This window comes from Phasianus colchicus, chromosome 4, assembly GCF_987193195.1.
Source record: "Phasianus colchicus chromosome 4, bPhaCol1.hap1.1, whole genome shotgun sequence".
Lineage (NCBI taxonomy): Eukaryota > Metazoa > Chordata > Aves > Galliformes > Phasianidae > Phasianus > Phasianus colchicus.
In genome coordinates, this window is record NC_143439.1 from 37,338,952 (window position 1) to 37,357,406 (window position 18,455).

The 18,455-nt window shown below is 36.0% G+C and overlaps 2 long non-coding RNA genes across 7 annotated transcripts in view; one reads left to right on the top strand and one right to left on the bottom strand.

Moving 5' to 3' along the window:
• The first annotated feature begins 3,568 nt into the window (after positions 1 to 3,568).
• On the top strand, positions 3,569 to 10,288 carry LOC149918190 (uncharacterized). 2 transcript variants are annotated; one of them, XR_016466433.1, is made up of 3 exons: positions 3,569 to 3,800; positions 9,101 to 9,171; positions 9,678 to 10,288. It is a non-coding gene; the product is annotated as an uncharacterized LOC149918190 (long non-coding RNA). The 2 variants fall into 2 exon arrangements; XR_016466434.1 differs by lacking the exon at positions 3,569 to 3,800 and adding an exon at positions 4,068 to 4,143.
• Positions 10,289 to 10,437: 149 nt separating this feature from the next.
• The window catches only part of LOC149918191 (uncharacterized), a 163,685-nt gene continuing 155,667 nt past the window's right edge, over positions 10,438 to 18,455 (bottom strand). For 4 of the 5 annotated variants that reach the window (XR_016466086.1, XR_016466085.1, XR_016466087.1 and 1 more), the window contains 2 exons: positions 18,178 to 18,308; positions 15,492 to 15,745 (listed from right to left, as the gene is read on the bottom strand). This is a non-coding gene — a long non-coding RNA (uncharacterized LOC149918191). Of the gene's footprint in view, positions 11,153 to 15,491; positions 15,746 to 18,177; positions 18,309 to 18,455 lie in introns of those variants that run through there. The other variant, XR_016466088.1, reaches the window with a different exon arrangement.

The window sequence follows — 18,455 nt, forward strand, 5'->3', positions numbered from 1 at the left end:
CTGCATACAATATTTTTTTTGTGACAGTTTTATTATTCAGAGCATGTAACACGCAGCTAGGGAAGGATATACTTGCATCACTGCGGAGACCTTGGCTCAGGCCTAGAAAATTAAGTGAATGACAAATATGACCTGTTCAGTATTTTAGAAAATGTTTATATCAGTATAATGCAAAGAAAGTTTGGATGGGGAAGAATTACAATTTGATAACATCTTGGAAAAAAAGCAAGCTCTAGTCTACTTCACCACAGAACTTCTCTAAAGGAAAGCAGAGCCATATGGCACATGCTCTTCTAATTGTGCATATTAAATAGGGAATAGTTTGTACTTCCCTTTTGTTTCTCTTGGGATAGTTTGGTGGTGGTGATGATGGTTTTGTAATGAAAATGAGAATCACAATAATCTTGGAAGCTATATTCTTCAAGTAACTAGGAAAGTATTTTCAAAGAAATAGCATAAGAATAATATCCTAAGTGCCCTCTTTTTGCACACTGACAGCCAAGATTCATCCTGTCAGTCTTTGTTGTTTCAAAGCATAGGTTTAACAGAGAGGATGAAAAATGTCCAAACTAGAGGACATTCAACTTGAGTCCAAGATATGAAACTCCAGTGTGAAAGGCTACATAACTGACTCTTAGAATACCTTCTGAAATTATAATTTGTATTAAATTTATTATTTAGTGTGTCTTTTATCTATACCCTGGTTTCAAGATTCAATAAGGGTTTTTTTTTTGCCACTTTGCTCTGGACAGCAGCAAGTACACATGGAAGAAGGTTGCTCCAGCAAAATTCAGGAGGATATCTGATCCCCCTTCAGACCTAATTTCAGGTGCTTATGTTTTATTACATCCATATACACCCAAAAGATTAAGACTTCCATTCCAAAAGCAAAAAGACAAAAACACAGTCTATATTTCCATATTAGTATTTGAAAACAACTTTTATCTGCAAGTAAGTTTGTAAGGAAATGACTCCTAAGAAGTGCACAAATTGAGCTCTTCTCTTATCAACTGTAGTCTTAGCTCATTTTACCAAATTTTTGCTCTAACTCCTTCAATCTCACCTTTTCTTTTAATCGCTAATCAGAATTTCTAACTTAATTGCACAAGAATATATTGCTGCACATCTTTCACCTTCTCCCTTTTGTTGATTTACTATTTAACTTCTCCTTTTCTTATTAATTTTTATCTGCACTCTGCAGGTGAATAGATCAGTCTGTTCATCTGTCACTGAACTGTAGATCACCAGCTGTTATATTTCTTACAACAGTTGCACTAGATTGGGAAAATCATTTTTCATTATTTCATCTTAGCTTTTGGAAAACATCCACATCAAGTAAATGTCTAAATGTCTCAACATAAAAAATGTAATCTCTTCAAACACAGAATTAAACTGCAGTATTGTACTAAACCAGGCCTTACATATTTTGTACCAATCAGCAACAAAGAAACATCTATGTGCCACACCGTGCATAGTATCGATGGTGGAATAACCATCTTTTCAGTTATACCAAAACTAATTTTCCATTGATGATAATTTTTTTTTTTTTTGGGTCAGGGTTTCAACTTATCTGTGCACAATGCACAGCTCCTGCTAAGAGAAGTAGCATCTTTGCAGATTCAACTCTGCAAGGAAAGAGAGAGTACTCAAGTGAAAAAGGACTGTACCTCATAACATAAAGGCATAGTACCATTAAAACTATGTTGCATCTTACCCTTCAGGATGCAGTGTTCTTAGGTTTGAAGGAATTCTTCATTGTACCTACAGTATTTAATTGAGAAACGATAAAGGCATTTTGTAAGAAATATTCTCAGGAAGGAAAACACATACAAATTTGCAATTTCCAAAACATAGATATGGATTGTTTTTCAGTTCAGATGAAATCATAGATCCAAACTCATTAGAATTGCACCTTCTCTTCTCTACCATCTTTTCTTGACAAATTCCTAAGGAGGCTTTACTAAATGAGTGACAAGGTCACGTACCAAGAACCAATTTGCTGTGATACAATTAAGAAAGCAAGCGAAATCTCTTCATTTATTTACTATCCAAGAACATAAGAAAATTTGAAGTAAAAACTCTTGTAACCATGATGCACCTAAATTACTTTAAAAATTCCAGTCAAATCGCCTGAAACATGATTCAGTTCATGGTACTATCATGTTTTCTTGAAGAATTCACTTGAATGAGAGTGATGCAGAGAACAAGACAATTGCTACTTCAGGTCAAATCTGTGATGTGCAAAAACTTCTGTTTCAGAACTGGATAGAGAAGGTAAAACAGCAGTTATTATTAGATTTATAATTTTATAAAATTTTAAATTTATATATTTATAAATTTCCTATTACCCCTGTTAGGTCCTAACCATGTTACCTAGCACAAAGGCAGTAGTGAGTGGGAGCTGCTGGCCCTGCAGTGCTGTGCCACTAGATGCCCCGGCTCTAGGAAGGCAGAAGCAGAAGGGCACTGCAAAACTGGGGCTAACTTCCAGGTTCAGATGAATTGCGAATCTGTAAAATTTTTACTTTGGCATTATCAGTTCTGAGTTTACTGCATCCAGGATAATGCTGTTCAAATGATTTGCTCATTACATAACTCACTGTGCAGGAAAAAAAGTTTCTTATATGATTTTTGTAGTGAAATTGGATTCTGTTCACATAGGAAGATAAAAACCCTACTTCTATTTACTTATGCATTCTAGTATAATTATGCAATTTAAAATGTCAGGTGTTGTAGATTTAATTCTCAAATCACACAAACAGTACAGTAGTTACTTAGGGTGGGCATGGTCCCCACTCAGTAACTCTTTCCTCCCTTAATCTAGAGTTTTACCACAATTTTTGTTAAATTTTATACATATGTAACTAAGAAAAATCATGTTTTGTTGACAAAAACAGAGGAACAAAAAAAAATTCATGGTAACTTGTAGATTAAGAGCTCTGAATGCACTTGTATAATATTCATGAATAAACAGAAACATCATTTTATTGAATATTAATATTCATGAGTGGGGCTAAACAAAATCAAATTCTCTTACTGAGTACTGCCTTCATCTAGAAGATTAATTAAATTAAGTTCTATAAGGGCAGTACTTTCATTTCAAAACTCATTTGTAAAGGAATGGTCACTTTATCCAAATGTTATCTTTAAGCAATAAATTCAGAAGCATTACTTCAGGCAACACTTACTCATATTACATTAATGAATTTGAGAGCTTGATGCTTCTTAATGACCTTAATATTCAGGGAAATTATTTAAATCATGATTTTTGTTTAATATTAAAATATGTTGATTTCTGTTGGAAGCTGGTACATATAATGAAACAGAAAAAAACAACCATTATGGATTCCCTACACTATGTTTCACAACAAGTAGAAAGCTGATAAGTAATGTTTCACTGGAAAATATTAATTTATCAAATGAGATTCTTCTTCATATTTTGAGCAAGTGAGGACAGGAGTGAAATGCCCTCAGACTGATGGATTAGTTGAAGCTAAGTTTTATATTCAGCCAGCATGGGTTCATGAAAGGCAAGTCATGCTTGACCAACTTCGTCTCCTTCTATGACTGGGTGACCAGCCTGGTAGACAAGGGAAAGGCTGTTGATGTAGTCTACCGGGATTTCAGCAAGGCCTTTGACACAGTCTCTCACAGTATTCTCCTGGGGAAACTGGCTGCCCGTGGCCTGGACAAGTATACCCCTCTTTGGGTAAGGAGCTGGCTAGAGGCCCGTGCCCGACGTGTAGTGGTTAATGGAGCTAAGTCCAGCTGCGGCCTGTTACAAGTGGTGTCCCCCAGAGGTCAGTACTGGGACCCATCTTGTTTAATATCTTTACTGATGACCTAGATGAAGGGATTGAGTGTACCCTCAGCAAGTTTGCAGATGACACCAAGGTGGGAGGTGGTGTTGATCTGCCAGAGGGTAGGGAGGCCCTTCAGAGGGATCTAGATAAGCTGGATCGCTGGGCTGAGGTGAATGGGATGAGGTTCAACAAGGCCAAGTGCTGGGTCCTGCACTTTGGCCACAACAACCCCATGCAGCGCTATAGGCTTGGGAATGAGTGGCTGGGTGACTGTGAAGAGCAAAGGGACCTGGGGGTGTTGGATGACGCTCGACTGAACATGAGCCAACAGTGTGCCCAGGTGACCAAGAGGGCTGATGCCATCCTGGCCTGCATTAGAAATAGTGTGTCCAGCAAGAGCAGGGAGGTAATTATCCCCCTGTACTCAGCCTCAAGTATTGCATTCAGCTTTGGGCACCTCACTACAGGAAAGACTTTGAGGCCCTGAAACATGTCCAGAGACAGAAGGCAACAAAACTGGTGAAGGGTCTGGAGCACAAATCTTATGAGGAGTGGCTGAGAGAGTTGGGATTGTTTAGTTTGGAGAAAAGGAAGCTCGGAGGAGACTTTATAGCACTCTACAACTGTGATGAGGAGGGGTTTGGCTTCTCCCAGGCAACAAACAGGACCCGAGGAAGTGGCCATAAGTTGTGCCAGAGGAGGTTCATATTAGACATAAGGAAAAACTTTTTCTCTCAGAGAGTGGTCAGGCACTGGAATGGCCTGCCCAGGGAGGCGGAGGAGTCACTGTCCCTGGCAGTGTTCAAGAGGCGTCTGGATGAGGAGCTACGAGATATGGTTTATGAGCTTGTGGTAGTAATGGTACTGGGAAGATGGTTGGACTAGATGATCTTGCAAGTCGTATTCAACCTTGTGATTCAATGATTCGACATTTCTTAAACAAGCATTTTTGTCATTGCTAGCCTTGCAGACAATGTGCAGTAGTACTATCACTTTATTTCAGTTAGGTAAGCAAAAGTCCTTACCTATTTGAGTTAAAGAATAAATATTTCACCATTCAGTAAACTTTTTTTTTAGCAACTTTTTTTTTAAACTTCATTTTTGTTTTTATCAAGTGCTTTATTTGAAGCACGTTCTAAATTAACCTTCTCCATACAGGTTCTCTTAAATTGAAGTGCAACTCTTCACATCATCACACCAAATGCTCAATCAATTCTTCCTACTCTTCTCTACCTCTCTTCTAGTTGTTCATACGCCCCTATTAAGGACATCTCTCAGAGTCCAGGATCCAGGAACATTTCTGCCCAGAAAACAATCTTCAGTTAAGTCACTGACCAAACTATTAGGCGACAAAATTCAATTTCATCCTTAGGCAAAACAAGAAGCTCTTAAGACCTTCAAAAATGTTAATTACCTGGGAAAATAATTTCCAGTCTCCCTTTGATATAAGTACAGGGATGAAACCCTCATATGTAAGAGCTACCTCAGAAAAACATCTCTGGTGCTTAGATCCCTCAGGAACACTGGAAAGGTAATTTAATCTTTCTAAAGTGGACAAATCTACCAGCAAAGAAAGGAAACTATTTATATTTTTACGGACTGACAAATTTACAGATCACCAACATTATTATAATTTCTATGTCACCTGGAACTCATCCAGTTATAGGAATTAAATTTTTCTTCCTGTGAAGATCAAACAGGCATTAATCTGTTTGATGGCTTATCCTATTTGGGACTAAATGGAGAATCAGGTAGCATTTCAGTTTGTGAGGTGTTAGCATCCATTAATAATTATATTAGTAGACATAGTAAGGCAAACTATAACATGATCCACTTCAAGATTGATTACCTTCCAAAGTCTTTAATCCAGATAGTTGTCTAAATCCTAGTAATTCCACCTAGCTTATAATTCTACTCTACTAACCTTGATGTTTTTCTAGCATTCTGTTTCATAGAGTGAATCTACATCAGCAGAAAAACAGCAGAAAACTTTATGACTCTACCAGCGTGATTTATTTTAACCTCACATTATTCCTTCTGTTCAGACTTCAGGGGAAGAGAACAAAGCAATGCTAAACATCCAGAAAGCTCTCTTCTGCTATTAAAGCACCTTGTCCCACAAGATTACACCTGGCTTTACTCTCCTCTACTCTATTTTCAGCAAGCAAACTTCTCAGTGAATGGATTTTCTCTTTCTAGATCAGAAAGTAAAATGAGGACTTGATCTCAGCTTTGCATCTTTAGATCATGTTGGAATTAGACTATCTTATATTGCACATGAGTACATACAGCATTTCCTACATACATTTAAACAGAGAGAATAAAACTTGGAAACTACAACCTTCGTCTCACTAAAGCAAATCTTAATTTGTTCTTGCCCCTGAGAACTTTATATTGTTCTTTTATTTGTAGTCTTTTTTATTTCTTTAATATTTCCAAATTAAGTACACTGCCTCTGTGCTGGAATTGCAATGAATTGATAGCTAGTTTTCTAGAATTCTAGAATTTTTATGAAATACGCATGATCCACAGTGAGACATAAATTAAATGAAAAGCAGCTCAAGAAAAATATAGATATGTCAGTAATTACTTTGATTTCAATATTACTTCCAGTATTTACTATTTTCCCCAAGAATACTGATTTTTTTCCCAATGTGAAGAAAGAAATGTTTCTTAGTGATATTCTTAATCATGGTGGTATCAAAGATTGCAATATGAAACTGCTTCATTCAAGGCACACAGAATCACAGAATCACAGAATTGCCAGGGTTGGAAGGGACCTCAAGGATCATGAATCTCCAACCCCCCTGCCACATGCAGGGCCACCAACCATCCCACCTAATGCTAGACCAGACTGCCCAGGGCCCCATCCAATCTGGCCTTGAACACCTCCAGGGATGGGGCATCCACAACCTCTCTGGGCAGCTGTTCCAGTACCTCACCACTCTCTCTGTAAAGAACTTCCCCCTGACCTAAATCTCCCTTCCCTCAACTTAAAACCATTTCCCCTTGTTCTGCTGTCACTCACCCTTTCAAAGAGTTGATTCCCCTCCTGTTTGTAGGCTCCCTTTAGGTACTGAAAGGCTGCAATGAGGTCATCCTGCAGCCTTCTTTTCTCCAGGCTGAACAAGCCCAGCTCTTTCAGCCTGTCTTCATAGGGGAGGTGCTCCAGTCCCCTGATCATCTTTGTGGCCCTCCTCTGGACCCTCTCCTGTCTTTCTTGTACTGGGGGCTCCAGACCTGGACGCAGTACTCCAGATGGGGCCTCACAAGAGCAGAGTAGAGGGGAACAATCACCTCTCTGTCCCTGCTGGTCACCCCTCTTTTGATGGAGCCCAGGATACCATTTGCCTTCTGAGCCGCAAGGGCACACTGCTGGCTCATATTAAGTTTTGGCATTACACATTAACTTAGTTTAGCAGGGAAAGAGATGAAGAATTAAATCTGAAATCCAATTTAATTATTGGAAACTCCTGCACTTTCATTAATTTCTGTGACATAATGCAGTACCTTTGGTAGCGGAAAAACTTTCTGAAATTTTTTGTTCCAGTTTATCTGTTTTTCAAAAAAGGCATATTGGACACATGCCTTGGTTGCAATTCTTTTAAATATTTTTTGAAGTATTTTAATATATGTTTAACAAGTTAAAAAGAAAGTCTTAAGCATCTAATTATGAGGATATTTGACATACTTTGTAATCTTCAAAATCTGACAAGACAGAAAAAATATTTGTATTTTACTTAGTACTTTGCCATCCTCCCTACATGATTTTGGTGCTCAACTTTTTTCTGAACTGATTTTCTAGGCTTAAGTATTCTTTTCAAGTCAAACTGTAACAGCTAAATTTATATCAATAAATACATCCCTTTTTCCTATGAGAATTTATCTCAGACTAAATGATGTTCCATTATGGATAATTAAAGTATCTCTAAAATATCACTTATATTGAGGGAAAAATTAATTTACTGTGTATTTTTAACTAAGGGTGGCATTCAGTATTACTTGTAAACATGCTAATAATTTGAAATTTCTGTATTTTTTCCTTTTTCTTTTTAAAGTCTTCATCTCATTAGAATTCAAAGTTTAACTAAAAAAAATACTAGGACAATAAGCAAAGATGTAGGAATCATTGTGGAGCAATTGGATTTAACAGCTAGAATTTTTTGATCTGTTAGCTTTTTGGCACTGCTTTTATTTTCTTTTTTTTTTTTTTAATATGCAAATGCATTTCATAGTTTCTTCTTTATCTTTTAAACATTTAAAATTAAAAAATAAAAACACAATAATGAAAAAATTCTAAACCACATCTTTTAGAAAAAAATACTTTTGACAAATTCCATGCTAATATTATCAATCGTATATTTTAGCAAAAGCAGTTCTCTTAATGATTATCCAGTTATCACAGACCTGAGTAGCAATGGTATTGCATTCTTGCTATCTGTTACATGGAATAACAGCCCAGTTTACATTGTTTAAACCAAATCAGGATGAAGTGGGTTATTGCTTTAGTAATGACTTTAACATGCTTTCAGGATTGATATCAGTAATTGTACATGCAAACCCCATTTGTGTGCATGGGCTAAATGTTAACACCCGCACATTCCTACAGCTCATCTCACAGCAACATAACCCAGGTCTGCAGCTTATTGTGCCTTGAGCTGCTGATTACTCTAGAAGAACTGCCCACTACTGAGATAGAGTCCACCGTATGGGTAGCAGGCAGTATCACACCAGACTTGGGTCACTGCCACTTACACTCCAAGGAAATTTTCCTGCTTCTTTCAACTGAAAAAAATGATCCAAAGTTTAGAATGGCAAATACATCATAAAATCATAGAGGTCGGAAAAGAAAACTACTGCAACCATCATCCCATACCCACAACACCCACTAACTACATCCCTCAGTGTCACATCAACAAGTTTCTTGAACACCTCCAGGGATAGTGACTCCAACACCTCCCTGTGCAGCCCGTGCCAGTGCACTACCACTTTTTCTGGGAGGGGACAGAACCATGACAGTTGATCTAAGCTCTCCGAAGGGATATTCCATATAATATGATACCACATGAAAAAAAAAAAAAAAACACAAAAAAACATAAAAATGAAGAGAGTTGGCTAGGGGGACAGCTGCTGTTTGGAGTCTGTCTTGGCATCAGTCAGAGGGTGGTGAGCAACTGTGTTGCACATAGTTTTGTAAATATAAATCATCTTTTTTTTTTTTTTTTTTTTTTTTTTTCTGTTTTGGTAAATGGTATTTTATCTCCATCATCAAGTTTTACTTTGCTGTTTTTTCCCAGTTCTCTTCCACAACGCACTGTGAAGGAAGGGGAGTGAGCAAATGACTGCGTGCCACTGAACTTCCCGCAGGGTAAGCCACAATAAGCATCTTAATAATCACAAGTATAAAAGAAACACAAGCACACAAAGTGCAGTATTGATCAGAAAATCTATGAAGGATGATAGAAGAAGAAAAAAACCCTTAAGGACAGAGTCCTTTCCTTAACTTCTGGAAATGCTTTTCATTCTTGTCTTTCCAAGCTCATTAGATGACAGACAATTTAGTCTCCTTTACACGTGACAGATTTAGTATTCATTTGCAGTGTTCACAATCCAAATGTGTTACATGAGACACAACACAGTTTCAATATTTGATATTCTCTGTTCTTCTAGCCATCTCAGAAATATGTGCAGTGAAATTCCCAAAATTTTCAGAACCAAGTTTATCAAGATATTAAGTGACTTTTTGCAATAATAATAATAATAAAAAATTAAACTTCAAAAGGTTTTAAAAATAAGTTGCAATATTCCATATGTGTATTCTCTCCACTTCTCATCACGGTAAATGATTTTTTTTTTTTTTTTAATCCATTATAGGCTAGAAGGAAAACTACTGCTTGTGTTTCCTGGATTTGGAGCAGGATACAGCTGTCAGAGCCCCTTGGAGAACACAGCAGATTTTCAACACCTTCAAGATGATCTAAAAGTTGTCAGTTATTGAGTGGTAACACTGATAAGTGGGAAAATAGTTTGATTAGCACTTGATACAAAATCATTCCCAGCACCCTATCAATTAGCATTTATGCTGCTGTCGCTGACTCCTGCATATATTTTGTTTGATGTGCTGAATACCAAATATGAAAAATCTACGTAGTTTTCACTCATCATAAAACTCAGTGAGGAGTTTTAAGTAAACTATATGGCACTAACCATTTCTTGATTACTTTCTCATGAGACTTAATGATTCTCAAGACACTTCCTTTTTTAAAAAAATCATTTTCTAATAGTACATGGCAATGTTATCAATGTGACATTTATTTGAGTTTTACAGGAAATCTACTAGCAACGTTATTGAAATAAAATAAAAGAGAACTTCAAATTGACTTACTGTCATATTTTCCTCTTTCACTCTTTAAGAAAGCAAATGCATCAGCCTGTACAGATTAGTGGTGCATTGGTGTGCTTCTCTACAGATTGCAAGATCCTGCTTTTTATTTTAGAGGAAAACTAGAACTTAGTGAATTTGACTCTAAACTGTTCTGAAAATATCAAAGTTCAAGAACAAATTTTGTGCATGACTTAAAATATAATCCATTAAAAGCAAGTCAGGATATCATATAATCACACAATGCTAATGATTGATTTGGAATAAATATTAGTTTTGCTCAGAACACTACCAATGTCAGAGAAAAAGAATCCATAAAAGAGCTGTGAACTCCAGGTGTCGCAATTTTCTCTCTTTAGATGACTCTCCCTCTCTGAAATTCAAACCCTACATTCAAAAATCTACGTTCACTCCAGTCAACAAGAGGAACAGCTGACTAAGGAAATCTATGCAAAATGAGCACTTTGTCTGGGAAACTCCAAGAATATTGACAATAAAAAATGCTAAGTACAGAGGAGAAAAATGTACCTGACATTTTTGCCATCTCTGAGCAAAGACGTGTTAATCAGAACCAGTTGCAACATAAGATGAATAACCAAAGGCGTATTCAGTTAGAAACATGCTACTTAGCTGGAAAAATCCTAGTTCTCTGCCATCCCTAGAGATGCCTTAATGCTCAAGTCCCTGTTCCCATCACCAGTCTGCAGGAGTCACTTTACAAATTCTGAATAGCAAGGACACAAGAGTTAGAAACTAGAAGAAAAATAAAAGATTATGACTGTATTTACTAATCTTAAAAGCTCTTACATCTCACATCCGAGATTTGGTTAAATCCCCAGAGTAATTGTTCTTCACCTTTTAAAGGCTTCCAGAACACAGCATCCGAAGGGTTTCCAGGGGACTCCTTTTCAGCACTGTCTTACTCATCTTGTCATGGGGTTTCTGGATGACTCTTCCACCAATGACTCTGGAAGAAAGTGTCTGAAAATCAAGTGCTTCGTAACTCAGATTCCTCATTAACACCTCACTCTTAATTCTTGGATATGGACCAAGCTTAAAGAGGAGATGAGCCCCTCAGGCTGTCAACATTAAAGTACAGAAGCATCTCGATGTGTCCACTTTATTTCCAACATCTGCTGACATGTTCACCTTGCTGGATATTGGCTGCTAATCCAAAACAGGCTAAAGATGATCTTTCAGTGTTTGGGTATTCATAACTAGAGATACATTTTCCTTGCCTGCCCTTCGTTGTCCCAGAGAGACATTCAGTTCACTACAGTTAATGATAGATATCAAGACATCTCATAGAGCAGCCAGGGCACATAGCACAGTAGAACACAGTATCCTAAAATCTGACAACTCAAAAGACCAGGCCCCAATCAGTTTCCAAATGTTTATTTTTTTTTCTTCTCCTTCTCCTTTTTTTTTTTTTTTTTTTTCCTGTGCTTCAATTTTTCTCGTCTCCTTTCTTTCTTTGTGACCAAATTTAAATTTGTCCTGTCATTGTCAGTGCTGTTTTAGCTGTTAATTTATCAATTTAGCCACTCCAAAGGAAGTAAACTAAAATCTTGGAATTAATTTGTTTTGATATCTGGATTCTATTTCTTTTCCAACTACTCTGGACAAAGAGTCCTCCCCACCAGTGAACATGATCTATACCACAATGTGATCTAACTTACCAGGGCATTTATAAAATATGTTAAGGTCTCAACATAGCAATTTTATTTATTTATTTCAGTTTACAACCAGGGAATATTTACTATACTAAAAGGTGGGACAAATTGGCATTGAAAGGCATAATTGAACTGACATTTTAATCACTGTGTCAATATATGACAACTCCAAGATTTTGCTCAGTTTAAGACAATGAACAGAGTAGTTGTTCATTATTGTAATTTGTTTTTACAAATTGCTTTAATACCCCTTTAAAGTAAATGACAGCTGTATTTTTCTGTGTGTCCCTCTTTAAAGTCCTGGAAATCCTTTAATACTGCAGCCTATAAGTCTCTGTAGTGTGTGTAATTCCACAGAATCAGCAAATGGAAGAGTACGAGTCAAATTAAACTTTAAGTGAAAGCTGGGAATTTCTTCTCTAAAATTATTGCTTCATGGTGCTATAAACCATATCATTTCAACAACCATTGCACTGGATCCCAGGAATTATCAGGCATGGCCTACTGATACATTAAACAGATAATAAAAGCCACAATGGTCACTTAAAGGACTTTTTTTTTTTTTTTTTTTTTTTTCTGAAGAGTATAAAGGGATGTTTACAAGAAAATGTCTCAGTTTTGCAACATAGCTTGAGACTACCTGGAGATTTTACACATTTGTATAGTATAACATGCTATCTAACAGGGAAGAAACTCTAGTGGATTCCTATTTTTCTACTGCAAAAACTTTGTACTGTAAATACGCTGTTCAAAGCTGTAGTGTATTTCTGAGTAGTACCACTGCCTACAATTGTGATATAGAATTAGTCAGTGCTTTTAGATTTTGTTCAGCAAAAACACAGGCACTGGCAGTGCATCAGACTTTTTGCAGTATTTGGAAGGTTGTTCTCTTCTAACATAGTTTCACCCACACTATCCTCCAGGTACTATAATCTGTCGATTTGTACCAAATTTCTCACAGCATTTGAAGAGTGATCAAGGTGTGATCTAAAATTGCCAGCAATCTTAGTGTTCAGAACTGCAGTTGAAGGTGAAATTCAGGTGGGAAAAGCTTAAATGATTTTGGTCATGCATTTCTCTTCAAAGTCTAGAGCTTTAATCTAGACTTTGTAGACTTCAGAGAAGCATTATAACATGGGATGTTATGGAGAAATATTAACAGTATTTGGTTTATAGAGAAATTCTGCAGGATTTTGGAGGGCTGCACACTGTTTTTTGAGTAATGAGATTCTCCAGGATCATTTCTGTGAGTCCTAATAGATTTTCAGTAAAAGTAGCACAGATATGACAGATATGCAATAGTCAGTCTAAGTGAAAAGGTAAAGGTTCCTGAAGAGATGCATAGTAAATTAGGTTGTTCTGCATTTCTATGATCTTTTTAACAAGGGGTTTGATGTTATGGTTGAGTCATTTTTAAGTAAGATTCTATATGGATTCAGTCAACTTACACCTGCCACAAATCTTGACACCCAAACAATTTTACTTAGGCAAATATTTGTGCTTTCTTTTGAAGTTAATGAAATAAGAATGGCAGAAAAATACTTTAAAAGGCTATGCTCTATTGCTTTGTATTGCCTTGTGAAAGTGCAAAAGAAAATTATGAAATATTTACATACAAGATTAGTACAAACAAACAAACAAACAAACCCAGTATAAAAAAAACATTCTCCATTCCTGCTCTGCTGCAGCTCTAAACTAATACTGCATGGATAATTACAAAAACTGACTGGGTGCCTTTCAGAATCACAGTCTTAAGCATATTATGCTTACATAGAATGCGTCCTGCTACAGAATTCTGGCTATCAGGTCTGGAAAATGTAAAATAATATTCAGTTTATATAACAAATGGAATTATGTATTAAAACAGAGTACAGCATAGCAGATGAATCAGATTCAGTTTAAGTTAGATTTAAACAGGATCTATATTAACATCAAACAATGTAAAGGCACTGTGTGTTAACTTAAACCTTTTCACATTAAAAGATGAAATTATGTACCTAAATAGTAACCCAGTATTAACACAGTAGAGCCTCCTATTTATTATTTTTTTGCTATTTATTATTCCTTATTTATGGAAACTGCAACAGATACAAAAAACACAAAAACACAGCTTGATAGAGCTAATTCTCAGCTACAAAATGTTATTTTTTAACACAATCACCACATTAGTTATGCATTTTTGTCCGTGACAAACAAAAGCCTGCTGGTGAGCATGCAGAGGTGACCCACTGTCACAGCCATCACTGCTAAAACACATCAGCAAGCATCTCACTGTGCTCACATTCACTCTTTGGTCTCCATAAATGTTCAGAAAGTGTCAATGAATTTCAATGGGCAGAATTTTTTTCCGCATGGAAGAATTCAATGACACACTTTTGCTTTATACACACTTCCACGTCAGACATCATTCCATCAGAATCCCCTTTGCTGCCATCTGTCACATGACAACAACATGTAACTGAATACTGGTGGGAAAGCTCAGCCTCTTCTGCCATACCACTAACATCCACCTCTGATGTCATAGGCCAACATCATAGAACAGGAGGCACTGTGTTAGGAGCAGCTCTCATATTATGATCACATTTAAATCCTTTACACCTATAGTTAGAATTCAAACCTTTCCAATGAGCAAAGGGTGAAATTTTTATTCAGCAGGAAGGATGCGTGCACACTGCAAACCAATCTTCATGTGAGAGCTGTAAAGTCAAGATGAAAAGTACCACTCCAGGACAAAAAAGAAAATATACCATTTTACAAATAGACTGGATGTTATGGTTCACAGATACTTTTACCTTGAATTTTAAAAATGGGACTAAGACATACAAATCTTGTCATTTCTTCTAGCAAGACAGATTTCTGTTTGTTAATATAAGTATTTATATTCTCAACCTCTAATAAAACCTATGTTGTATTTTCCAGAATTCATATAGTAATACATTTTTGGAGAATTTTCGTATACTTTAAATGAATAAAAGATGTGAAGGCAAACTAATGTCATATCTCAACAAAACAATGAAAAACAAAACTATAAAGTGAACAGCAGGAACTCTGCTGTAAATGGATAAGGATAAATCACTTTCCAAAAGAAGTGTAAATTGCTATGATACCATGTTGGATATTTCCTGAAGGAAAGAACAGAATAAAAAAATCAGAACTGTTAAAATACAAAATTAATTTTCCTGACACATCCATTAATATATTTCACTTCCTTTAACTCTTCCACTTCCATAATTGTTAGTTTCTGATGCATATCCCTTTCAGTGGCACTACAGTGGGAAGGAGCTGATGCCTGTGGTGACTGGTGACGAATATGATGTATTTTTAAGAAGTCTCTTAGTGTGACAGAGAAGAAAAAAGTACAGAACTATGTATTCACCGATTCTTCTTTCCAGATCAGAATCACAGCCTGTAGTGCTGTAGTTTTAGCCTTAGCATTATGATTGGCTTTTCACATCTCTTCCTCTTGATGCCACACATACACAAACAATATTTCAGAATTAGTGCAGTCAGCTAATATTAAATGGATTTTTTGTACGTGACTATTTTGCCCATCCTGTTGGAACAAAAGTTGTTGGGTAAAGACCAGAGGTCGAAAAAACAAAAAACAGAATGAAAAATTTACTACCAGTTTATTTGCAGAAGCCCTGATTCTGACTTTATTTCAACAGGTTTTAATGCATCTAGGTTCATGGCAAGTCTAATCCATTCACCAAACACAAAATCCTCTCAAACCCAAATATTCATCCCAGTTATGGTGAAAGATTCTGGGTAAGCTGATATAAACTCAGATCTGCTTTGGTTGCATCAGGTACTACACGTTCTTTCAAGTTGATATCAACACCCTGTTCCATAAAAAGTACTCCAGTGCATATGTCAGAGAATCAGGCCTAGAACATTATAAAATCAAATACTAAATCAACTGGTCATTTGCTGTTGGAAACAGTCTATCATATAGCATCTATTACTGTTTTCTTTATCTTAGCAAATATGAGCCTATTAATGCATTCTTTCTTTTGTGTAATTCTTAATAAAAAGTTACAGAAAATAGCTAATGTCAAAGATCAGGCTAAAAAACTGCTTCACTTAATGGTGGCTGATATCAAGATATATGCAATACATTAAATACATTAATATTTTAACTAAATAATGTGTAATGGGGTATATTTGTGTTCACTGCCTGAGATCTTATTCACTTACCCCTCACAGCAAAAGTGATTCCAATTATATGGGACTCAGCACTATTCTGAGATATTTATGATACTCGTAACTACAGTGACAATAATGTTCTTTATATTCTAATAAACAGAATTAATTTTAAATCTTCTGTGGCCACCGAAAACATAGAACTATCAAAAATAATGTGATTAGCTCCAAATATTTTGTACTGATGCAATTAAAACAGCTTATATTCATCTAAATAATTCTTCGTCAGTTTCCTCTGTATCAACTGGATACTGTTTCTGTAATGCACACACAAAATGGAAACAGTCTATGAGTAAAAGCTTAATTATCTGCTATGGAAAAAAACTGAGAAAGCTTTGTGAATGCAGCAGCATTACATTTCGTCTTAACCTCTTGGGTTTTTCTGTCCCAAAAATATACACTTAATCTTTGCCAACTAATTAATTTTATATATATTCTAGTCAAAACCTTGACTATATACCAGTAACACAGGGATTTTATGAACACACACTTCTGGACATCAATACAGTTGTTTGGGCAAGACTGAAAGAAATGAACAGTAGTTAGGTGATCTGAGGGAATGTTCTTCTACACAACTTTGCAACTACATTCCAGTTAATTTTTCAAAGAGCATATTTGTTTAAATCCAGATTTTGGCTTAAAAAGATTATTTCCCCTGTATAACCACTCAAAAAAGCTTTCATCCTAATTTTTTTTTTCCACTTCAGAAATGTAGAAAGAAAATTTAAATCCTGAATTCTTAAATGCCTCCTTTGAGTCAATAGAAGAGGCTGGATGCTTATGGTCTCTCTAAATTAAAACCAAAAATGTAGCGTGTTTCAACTTGAACATAAGAAATTTCAGGGTTTTAGTTCTGGCAGGTTTTTTTGTTTATTTGTTTATTTGTTTCTTCCTATCACGTGACTTTATAAGGCTGATGGATCTTTGTAACTTGGTATTTCTACATACAACACCGGTGGCTCTACCTATGACTGAGGTCACATTACAGATAGTTATAACTTCTTTCTTCTCTTCAAATGTACAAGAGACTTCATTTTTAGGGAGGTGCAACACTTTCATCTGAATTTAAACAGAGCCTCAGCTGTGAAGAGGTAAGTGCACCTCTGATAGATAACAATCCTTATGGAAAACTTGAATAAAAGTGTCCCACTTAAAAACTTGCCACTAATTAGAAGGAATTTTATACTGGAAAAAAAGAAAAATAAGTCTGACTATAAGCTGAAAAGATTAGACTTTTGTGTCTTTTTTATATTAGCTTTAAAATACATTGGAAAATTCACTGGAAACAATTGCACTGCTGTTGACCAGGTGCACTCATTCCATTGAAAGTGTTTAACATGAAAATCTGACTATCACGGCAATTTTATTTATTTGTCTGTGAGAAAAGAAAAGAAAAAGTAGAGAAGATTACTAGTTTTTAGGACATTTGAAGATATGTCCTACCTGAGCTATCAATCATTGGAGCAATAGTCTTGTGAAGTGGCATATTGTTAATGAAATGCTAATAGTTCGCTGCTTTGCCCTGTGGGTATCCATGCACTGAGAAGAATATAATATTGATCTGAGGATGTAATAATGCAATTGGTTACATAGATTTCCTCTGAAAGTCATTTCTGGGAAGTTCAGCAATTAGAAGCAATTCTTGTGCAATTCTAGTAATTACTTAGGGGTCCTTTTACCCCTAGGACATTTACAGACATTTCTTAGTCCTAATTGTAATAGGAACAGTTCTAATTACTATAGTGAAAATGTTTTTAGCATATCTTTGTTCCCCTAATTGAATTAATTGAATTACTAGCATTGTAGGTATACAAAAGGATGGAAAATAAAAGTTCCTAGACTTATCTTCAGATTTAGCAAGAGGAGAGTACTGATGCTTCCTCTTAATTTTAAACACCATTACCCTACATTCTCCATGTACCTTAAATATTTTCCTACATATATCACCTCAAACTTTGCAATGCCATCATCTATGTTACCTGCCACATACTTCTTTCCTAGTGAGATGTTCAGATTCAGTACACCCCACTTATAGCACTTGGTTTGAATCATTTATTCAGAGACTGCATTCTCTGAGAACACACCACCATGTAGCCACTTATTTAGGATTACTCACCTGAAATGGAGAAGACCCAGGCCATGTCTCAATGCCGATGTTGGACTTAATATTTGTGTCATTTCTTGAGGAAGGACACTAATCAGCCTGGAGATGATTACCCAGATAGGGACAGAAAATCGTGATGTTCTCTGTCAATGACAAGAAACATGAATTTAAATCCCTTGAAGACAAGTACTGGCATCAGAGAAATGAAAATTCAAGTTTCTTCATTAGCAGAGAAAACGCAGAACCATCTCCTTCCTACCAGTGTTTTAGTTTTCCTTTCCTATTCAGAT